Raw genomic sequence first — 10,652 nt, forward strand, 5'->3', positions numbered from 1 at the left:
TTCTTTAGTGTAAATATTTTTAATTAGCTCAATTAGATTGAGTATTTTGAATGGGAAGGAGAAGTGAAGATTTTGACTGTATGGAGATATGGTAAGACAATTGAATGGCCAAGAACAGTGGTGATAAGATCTGGGCCACAAGGGATCAGAATTCTGCCCCTTCTCCAGACTCTTCTATTCCTGGCCCCTCCCCAACTCATCTCTCTCTTTATATATTGTGAGAATTTTCCGACTGCCTTATTCTTGGAGAGCTCTATAAACTCTTCTTTAAAATGCGGTCTCCTTTTGCCAGAGATTTGAGAGTTTACTCCTGAATATGAAATGCTTTTCTTAAGAAATAAAACACAAAAGAAATTCTTCCTTCCCCTTCTTTTACAAAGAGCTGTGATCTGAGTGAATAGTGGGCCACAACAGTAGAAGACTACCTAGAATACAGTTCATTAATTTCCTAGCTATTTTTACTAATTTATGAATCAGTTAAGTGTTCAGTCTTTTTTACACATGAGTTTGTGGGCCCTTTTGTATGTGGCTGGTTTAATTATCCTACTGATGAAAGTGTTCAAGAAGAAGCTGAGTGGCACCAGCCAGTTTAGCTCAGCTGATAGAGCATTGGCCCTCAGACTAAAGGGTCATAGGTTCAATTCTGGTCAAGGCTCAGTTGCAGGCTTGATCCCTGGCCTCAGTTGGGTGCAGGAGGCAACCAATCAATGTGTCTCTCTCACATCAATGTTTCTCTCTCTGTCTCTATCCTTCCCTTCCATTCTCTCTAAAATGATCAATGGAAAAAATATTCTCAGGTGAGGATTAAAAAACAACAACAACAACAACAAAAAAGAAGAAGAAGCTGAATGGTCACTTGCTGGAGATATTTAAAAGATGGATTAAGCACCAGATGTTGGGTTGAGTTGTATTACCTTCAAGGTCTCTGCTCTGCTAATCTGAAGTCCTAGGAGAGGGATGACAAACAAGTTTCAACAAAGTACCCCTTTGATCAATTAATAAGGTCTACATAATGTCCTTGGTTGAAAGGAATTCTGAGGCCATGTCCAAGCCCTTCAGGAGAAATATTCATAATTAGTTACTCAACGTTCACCTTTCTATAAAGGAGCATGAGTGCGTTTGGCTGTTTGCTATTCCTGTTCTAGAAAATTCAATAAGTTTATTCCAACTTGAATGTTCACATGAAACTGTATCCATAGTTTTCTGTTCATGTTCACTGACTAAGTCTTGAACCCATCCAGCTATTGTGCATGACAAGCTTTTAGTCTGAAGAGAGAGAGAATAAGAGAGCATGGTTCAGTATAAAACAAGTATTAGGAAATAATCTACACTAATAAAAGACAAAAATGCTAATTGACCATACCTTCTCTATGCCCAAGCCACACCCACCAGCCAATCAGAGCGACTATATGCAAATTAACCTAACCAAGATGGTAGCCAGCAACCACAAAGCTGGAGCAAGCAGGAGGCTTGATTGCCCTGGCGATGGAGGAAGCCAAGCCTTCCGCCTGCTCTGGCCAGCTGTGGCCTCCACAAAAGAAAACAAAGTTTCAATTACAGAAGCTAAATAAATCCCAGATACCTGCTTCCAGCAACCCTCCACTGGGAGCTTGGGTGGCTGGGGGCTGTGGCCAGCCTGCAAACAGCCATCAGCCCCTCATGCAGGATGGCCACACCCTCATGGAGTGAGGGTCCCTGCTGGGGGGCTTGGCCAGCCCACAAACAGCCATCAGCCCCTAACCCACACTGGCCAGGCACCCTGGGGGGACTCCCACCCGAAGGGGCTGTGGCCAACCTGCAAACAGCCATCAGCCCCTCACCTAGGATGGCCAGGCACCCCAGTGGGACCCCCACCCTGATCCGGGACACCCTTCAGGGCAAACCAGCCGGCCCCCATCCATGCACCAGGCCTCTATCCTATATAATAAAAGGGTAATATGCAAATTGACCCTAACAGCAGAGCAACTAGGAATTACTGGTAACTATGACACACACTGACCACCAGGGGGGAGACGCTCAATGCAGAAGCTGTCCCCTGGTGGTCAGTGTGCTCCCACAGGGGGAGCTCTGCTCAGCCACAAGCCAGGCTGACGCTGCTAGTACAGCGGTGGTGGCAGGAGCCTCTCCCACCTCCTGAGCAGCACTAAGGATGTCCGACTGCAGCTAGACCTGCTCCCCACTGGCAAGTGGACATCCCTCGAGTACTCCCGGGCTTCCAGAGGGATGTCTGACTGTCAACTTAGGCCCAACCCCCCGGGGAGTGGGCCTAAGCCAGCAGGTGGTCATTCTCCGAGGGGTCCCAGACTGTGAGAGGGCACAGGCCGGGCTGAGGGACCCTCCCGAGTGCACAAATTTTTGTGCACCAGGCCTCTAGTTCAGTTATATTTGTCATCAGCATCTCTCAAATCAAGGGCAATGCTTTAAAAATGTAGACATTTAGATTGGTATGAGATAATTTGCTGCTATAGCTGCAATTAACAGTGACAAAGGAACTGACATGTGATCTTGCAAGGCAATGCAAAATAGACCTAAATGTACAACCCTCCATTTAAAACATGGTCTGTTGACTGTAAGGTATTTTTGAGTTAGACTGGCTTTACCTCAGTCTCAAGAAATTATGGCCCAGGTTCAGATCCTAGATTAGTCAACCACAGGATCCCCCCATCAAGATACATAAAGTGAGACACTAGATGCTTGTGATTTATATGAACTGCTGTTTGCCGGTGTCTGTGTGAAAGGCTGTCAAAAGGGATGTTGCCTTTCATCTAAAAGTACTCAGCTGTTGGCGTTTTGGCATTGTCTCTACTCAGAAATGAAGATATGAGATTTAAGGTATTCCTGAGGAATTTTAAATAATTGCTAGAATCAATTTGAGTTCTGTAAAAACCTGTACATATCTTGGGACTGGAAACAAAAGACTATTTATATAGATGATCCCTTGCCAAATTGGGCATGTGAAAGCTTATAAGAATTTGCTTATATACCTTAATATAGTGACTTAATGCCTTAAGAATATAACTCCTTTAAATGCCTTAAATTTTAAGAGGGTTTTACTACCCATGTTTTCTTTTAAGAATGTGATGCATTTGGAAAAATATAGGTGGGCAGATGATTCTCTAAGCATTATACTTGGCACCAAAGAGGAATTAAAATATAAGGTTTACAGATTGCATATGCTAATACATCAACAAAACTCAAAAGCGGAAAGATCATGCAGGTATTTTCTCTGGTGTTGAGTGATTAGAGAGAGAATGTATTTCTCTAAGTAGAATGGGCACATCAATTCCATCTGACTAATCTTAGCAAACAGAGGTGAATTAAAAATGGGTAGGAAGACCTTAGTCCCAGAGTGAGTTGAAGTCAGCAAAATTCTCCAAGTAGTCCAGGACAAAGTTGTGGATAAGCAAGTGAGTTAAAGGTATTTCTTGCTATAGTATTCAAATGCTTTTCATATGGAATATATTTCTCCCAGGCATTAGCAATAAGGTAGTAATTGCCTTTTCAAATAAACTACATACTTTCTTTTATCAGACAATAAAACTTCACATTTCCCTGTTGCATTGACTACCAGGAATCTCAGGGCTGTATTTAATACTGAATTCAGAAACAATGTCATGTTGTTGTTGTTTTTTTGTGTTTTTTTCTCTAGGTGATTTCTCTTCTGTCTTAGAGAACTTGCTAGCTTACAAGTGCTATAAAATTGTAAGTCATATCAAATCCTTTGTGGGATTATGAAGGGTCTAATTTCTACATAAAATAAAAAATATTTATGAGTTGCTAAAATAATGTATGTGTTTTGACCTTAATGTCTAAAGATAACTTTAGAAATTTTGGCCATTAGGATTGTGCAAATTGTTGTAAAACCAAAGTCAAATGGGGCAGGTTTGTTGTGTTGAAAGGTAAGTTTATGAAAAAAAGAAAAGAAAAGAAAAAAGGCAGGTGCATTCTTATTCTCTAAGCATACAAAATACCACATGCATCTCTCTCTTTCACATGATATATTGCCATCCTTCCATATGGACCTTATGCCTGTCTATTCCTCCCATGTGAATGATGTTTGAATATTTTGCTAAAATACTTTGAGGATTTTACTCAAATATTGCCTCCTCTCAAACTTCTTATACATACCTCTACTTCTAGATGCTTTCCAATTCCCACTACATACATTTCTCCCCACTAATATTCCTTTATCACTGTCATATTGTTTTTAAGTATTTATATTCATATTGTCTCCCCACCGATTGCCTAGCCCATGGTCGACAAACTGCAGCTCGCGAGCCACATGCGGCTCTTTGGCCCGTTTAGTGTGGCTCTTCCTAAGCCTTAGGAGTACCCTAATTAAGTTAATAACAATGTACCTACCTATATAGTTTAAGTTTAAAAAATTTGGCTCTCAAAATAAATTTCAATCGTTGTGCTGTTAATATTTGGCTCTGTTGACTAATGAGTTTGCTGACCACTGGTAGACCATTGCTTCTTAATGTTGCCTTTGCATTGGAATCACCAGGGGGATATAAACATGCTGGTGTGTTAATCCCACCCCCAGAGATCCTGATTTGATTGGTAGGAGATGCAGCCTGGGTACAAGGTTTTTGAAATCTTCCTAGGAGCTGCTATCTGCAGCCACAATTGAGAAGGTTAAGCCACTGTCTTTAGAAGGTTAAGATCATCCTTATTTATCCTTCTCTGATTTAAGAACAGTATCTTGTGCCTAGTAGATGTTAAAAAAATATTTACAATTACATCTGGCATGGCAGCTGTTGGGAAATCTTTCATTCTGTCAGGTAATGCTTAGAGAATATGATTCTTGGTCGCATTTATTTATTCCTTTATAGAACGCACATGCACTGAGCAGCCTTGATTAAGAAGAGCACTGCCCTTAGCTTTCTGGCCAAGGAGAGCTGTATACTGAAGTTCAAGTTACTCACTTCTGTTGCACCACTACTGTTGTTACTTATTATGTGCCTACTATGTGCAGACACTATTCCTAATGCTTTGTATATATTTGCACACGTAATCACTCACAATATGACACCATTCTTATTTTATAATGAACAGACGTGGAAAACAAGACTAAGGTCACAGCACTGAGGCTGGGATTCACACCCACATGTGTCTGACTCAAATCCAATGTTCTTTGCACACACCAGGCTACTACTAAAAGGCCTTTGGTTTCTGTTGCTGTTTTGGATGTATATGCTTAATATACATAATAATTAAAAGCTTAATACTAGACTTGTCTTTTTAAGCTCTTTCCAATGATTTAAAGACATAGTGGCCATCAAATGTCATTCGGTGGGATTGGTGCACTAATCCTGCAAATGTGCTGTTTGATTGCAATTGGTCAGAATCCTTTTAGAGATCCTCGTTCCTTCCAAAAGCTGTACAAGACCTCAGCAAGGGTGGGTAGACGCATATGGCCAGGTTACAGTAGGTGGAATTGGAAAACTAACCTTGACTCTTTAGTTACAAATGTAGGTACCACATCAAACCAAGTGTGAATAGCAGTGGTTCAGGCTGCCCCTTACCCCCCTCCGCCAGCCTCCCTCACACATGCATACACTCTGGGCACTCTTACTAAGTTTGTCTTCATTACCGATATGTTTTCTTCGACCTCTCTGCAGTGTTAAATTAGAAGCTTGCCCACAGGCAAGATGTTTGAAAATATAACATCTATGAACACAACTGTTTTCAGAGACAGGAAGACAATGCTATTATACATGATCTTTCTGTGTATTATGCATTTTCTCTCTCTTACTTTTAATTCCTCAAATCAATGATTTTAGCAATCCAGTAGCACAGCCCATATCTTTATGATACCTGAATATTTAAATTGTTTAAAAATGCTTTATTTTGGTGTATATTTCTAATATAAAGAACATTTCTCATAGAGTATATTAATACAGAAAGTGCATGCCCTAGCAATAAGGGGTATAATACTTTTAATGCTGCTTCCTGAGAATTACCACATGCTGAAACTTTGCCTGGAGAATGCAAACAAAACCACAAGTAAGTTACTTTAGGTTAATCTCGCTGAATAAAAATGAAAGCTAGTGTTCCCTATTCCTCTTTGATGTAGTTGCTTGACATATTAATGTTTACACAACGATGTCTCTTGTCCTGTTATTATTTTTAGACACAATTGTAGAATGAAAACAGTATAGTAATGAGTACAGTGAGTGGTTTTATCAGATATTTCTTCAATTTAAACTCATATCTTTTAAACAACTTTTTTCAATGTTTGAACTTCACAGCAGGGTTCTATTTCACAGTGCCATTACTTTCTTCTACTAAAGGCCTGCTTCATGTGCCCAATGAACCAATATACTCACAAAAGTAAGACCAGGTTTCTCTCCCTTTTTTTAAAAAAAAAACCACAATATTATCTTTTATTTATTTCAGAGAGGAAGGGATAGGGCGTGAGAGATAGAAACATCAATGATGAGAGAGAATTCATTGATCGGCTGTCCCCTGCACTCCCCCCACTGGGGATTGAGCCTGCAACCTGAGGCATGTGCCCTGACTGGGAATCAAACCCTGACCTCCTAGTTCATAGATGGACACTCAACCACTGAGCCACACTGGCTGGGCTCTCTCCCTTTTTTAATAACTGGAAAGTCCAAGACATTTAGTTTCCAAAGAAGCTAATTATTCAGTATTTTATAGCAATAGAGTTAAACTTAACTAAGGAAGTTAGAGGACTTCCTCATACTTAATCATCATCAGAAAGAGGTTAGAAAAGTAACAGTTTTGAATGGCAGATCTTGAAGGTTTGGTTCTATTGGAGAAACAAATAGGGCTTTTGCTCTACAAAGTGATTGATTATATTTTAGAAAGTTTACACACAATGGATTATAGGCATAGCCTAGAGTGGTGATCTCAAAGTCTTTCCCCAACCAGCACCCACAAGTTGCAAATGCAAGTTCTCAGGCCCCTCCTCACCACCTGAATCAGAACCTGAGGAAGTAGTCCAGAAACCACCCCTCTAGGTGATCCTGTTTTGCTAACATTTGATAAACAGTAGACTGGATGCAGGAAGTCTAGACTTGACATATCTCAAGTTGAGGAGTTGTATCTAAATGCCTCTGCACCTGGGGTATAGTAGGTACTCAATACATATTTGCTGAGTAAATAACGTCAGAGATGTTGAGAGCCTAAACTATGAATGAAAAAAAATATGAGAGCCAAGAAATACTTTAGTTCCATTTGCAATTCAGTCAAGAGCAGAATTCATTCTTAATGAATGGGTTTTTATAAATAATTTATGAAATTCTCCCTTATTTGACAATTTTCTCTCTGTCTTTCCTTGTAGTTGCTCACTCTAAACTCACAAGACGTGTTGTGCTTTCTTATAGGACATGAATAAAGGGGGAGAGTTTGGAAGCTCACACCTGCTTTTTTAGAGGGCCTGGGTACACCACCTCCACATGAGAGAGAAGCCAAGTGGTCAGTGAGGTGGCCGCAGTATGCCGGGGAATGGTGGCCCAAGTTCTGGGTCTATGAGGAAATGACACTGGGAACTAGGCAGACAGTCCATGATGAGAAAGACTTGGATGGCCAGGAGGAGGGGCCATGTTTTCATGAAGCTGCATGGGGCTTACATTTGAGGAGATCCCAATCTTGCTGCAGAAAGACCAATAATGCAATCATTAATGTCTTTGATTGCTAATGGGAATCAGTTACTGAAAGCGGGGAGGATTTACCAGTGAGAGGGAGGATCCAAACATCTACTCTTCATCAGTTGTTCTGTTGGACTTTGACAATATATATTATGTAATCCTCACCACCTCACAATGTGGTACTAATACCACCATTTTATGAGCTGGGCCAAAGAGGATAATTTGTTCCAAGGTTATACAGTCACAAAACTGCAATGCTAGATTACAAACTTTGGCAGTCTGACTCCACAGCCTGCCTTTAATCTTGTTCTATCTAATAAAGAGGGACTATGCTAATTGACCCTCACACCATCACAAAGATGGTGGTGCCCACAACCAATAAGGAAGGAGTATGCTAATTGACTGTCCCACCCTCAAAGATGACGGCGCCCACAGCCACAAGATGGCTAGCAGGGTAGGGCAGTTGTGGGCGATCAGGCCAGCAAGGGAGGGCAGTTAGGGGGTGATCAGGCTGGCAGGCAGAAGCAGTTAGGGGCAATCAGGCAGGTGAGTGGTTGGGAGCCAGCAGTCTTGGATTGTGAGAGGGACTATATATAAAGTAATTGGCTGTCCCACCCTCAAAGATGGTGGCACCCACAGCCACAAGATGGCCAGCAGGGGAGGGCAGTTGGGCGGGACAGTCAAAATTACTTTATATATAGTGGAACTGCTGGTTTAGGATCAGAATGGAGAGGGTGCAGGCTGGGCTGAGGGACAAACCCCCACCCCAGTGCACGAATTTCATGCACTGGGCCTCTAGTTATTAAATAAAATGCATGAGGTTGTTACAGTTTCAGCCCTTTTGAATCTTTGTTAAGCATGTATTTGTTTGCATAAACATTATCGAGTTTATAATTGTATATAGTATATAAATTCATAGTTTAAATAAAATAAAAGATTTTGCACTTGAGTTTTGAGATTTGGGTCAGAAATCTGATCTCCAGCTACAGTGCATGTTGCCTGGGAAAATCAGATGTAATGGCCACATTCTGGCTCCCAGCAACTTTGGAAGGAATGTAACATTTCATCCCTCTCTTTGGTTTTCCTATGCTCTCTTTCTCTATCAAAAGCTTGTAATTATATTTATATGCACATAAGTAGAAACTTTTTTATCCATGCTTTTCCTATAAAAGCAATACATTCCTTTTTTTCTCCCTTATATTTGATGCGTATTTCAAGCTCTGAAGTAAGCTACACTAAGGATACCCAATTATACATCTGTAAAGAATGCGGTCTCAGAATTGTCACATACTTGTTACTTGTTGTCAGACAACTTGGCAGCTTCATCAAAGCAGTTTTGGATGCAAGAGACTTGACTTAAATGGTCGTTGGTTGGTTTGAGCCTTGGGGTCCTGAAAATTACTTCATATATAGTGGTACCCACTTGCAAAATGGGTGTCATAGTATATTTAATCCTCACCTGAGAATATGATTTTATTGATTTTTTAGAGAGAGAGGAAGGGGAGAAAAAGAGAAAGAGAGAGAGAGAGGTGAGGAAAAAAACATTGATCAGTTGTCTCTCATGCCTACCCCCACTGGGGATCAAACCCACAACTTTTTGCTGTACAGGACGGCACTCCAGCCAACTGAGCCGCCAGCCAGGGCATGGGTATTATAGTGTTTGCCTTGAATTTACCTTTTGTGGGATTAATGGTGGTGAAGAATGATTGAAAGGTTAATTTATGTCAAATTATTTTAGCTTTGTAAAGAAAACCTGACAAAAGTTAAATATATATTTTACATATTTTAGTCTGCACATGAGCTACAAATCTATGTCTTTGGGTAAAATGGGATGAAGACTAAGACATTATTCTTATATTAAAATATTTTTTATAATATCATAATCATGATTTCACCATTTTCTTATGGTTTATTCCTCATCCCTCACTTTCCAACCTTTTATTCCCATGGAGCAGCTTGAACAGCCCTTGGTGACTTACCAGGTGCTTGGTTGATTTGTGTTGCACAGAAAGAAGTGGTAGACTATAGAGTGATGCCAAAACACAATGGGAATATTCTTGCTCCCCCTTCTCCCCCCTTAATCCAAGGAATCCATGCAATGAGGAACAAGAGATGGTAAAAACAGTAATGGAATTCAACCAATGTACACTGGTAGAGCAGTGCATTGAAATATTGAAATACTGCTCTCCTGGTGTATAAATAGCAACTACCCTCAGTTTCCATCTACACCACCCCTCCCCCCAATTACTGCCTCAGCCTCCTTGATGTCAACACTGGGACTCTCTGAATCTCCTGCATCCAGCAACCTAAGGGTTAACACTTGCCCTAGCAAGGGCCTTCCAGGACCCTGCTCTGGTGATTGTTCTGATTGGCTGTGCCCAGGACTTGCAGATGTTAAAAATTTTGAATATCCCTCTGTTACCACATATAAAACTCAAAAAAATCAACTGTACTAGTTGTATTGAAACTCTGGACAAATTATTTTTGTCTTCATTGATATGTACCTAAGGTCTTCTTGGACCTTAATTCCTGCAATTTGCACTTCTATTATTGCTTTAGGAATATAATATTAGTGAAGAGAGAGAGAGAGAGAGAGAGAGAGAGAGCGCCATTGGGAAGCAAGTTGAAGGCCCACAGGTTCACACTGGGGATGAGTATGGCTACATTCAATTTTATTGAACATCTTGAAGCATTTTAAACAAACAACGTCCTATGGAACCCAGATGCATATGGGCATATAACCAGGTGCTTTCCTCCTAATATTTGAACCCATTTTATGGAAGATTTAATCCATATGTTAAATCATTGACTTCAAAAGGTATTTCTTGAGAGTTTAATTGAAATGATGAAAAATGGGTCTAAAGATTATGCTCAAAGATGTCATTTATGGGTTGAGGGTCAGGGACTGAGGAGAGACAGAGAAACTTAGGGGAGTTTCAGAAAGTCATTTAAGAATGTGAAATGTTCTAGAGCACAAGGGAACTCTTAATATTTCATCATTGTAGAATCTTATTTCCAAAAGATCATGTTTTT

Source organism: Myotis yumanensis, unplaced genomic scaffold (assembly GCF_028538775.1).
Source record: "Myotis yumanensis isolate MYYU_CA2020_CCGP unplaced genomic scaffold, mMyoYum1.0.hap1 SCAF_2, whole genome shotgun sequence".
Classification (NCBI taxonomy): domain Eukaryota; kingdom Metazoa; phylum Chordata; class Mammalia; order Chiroptera; family Vespertilionidae; genus Myotis; species Myotis yumanensis.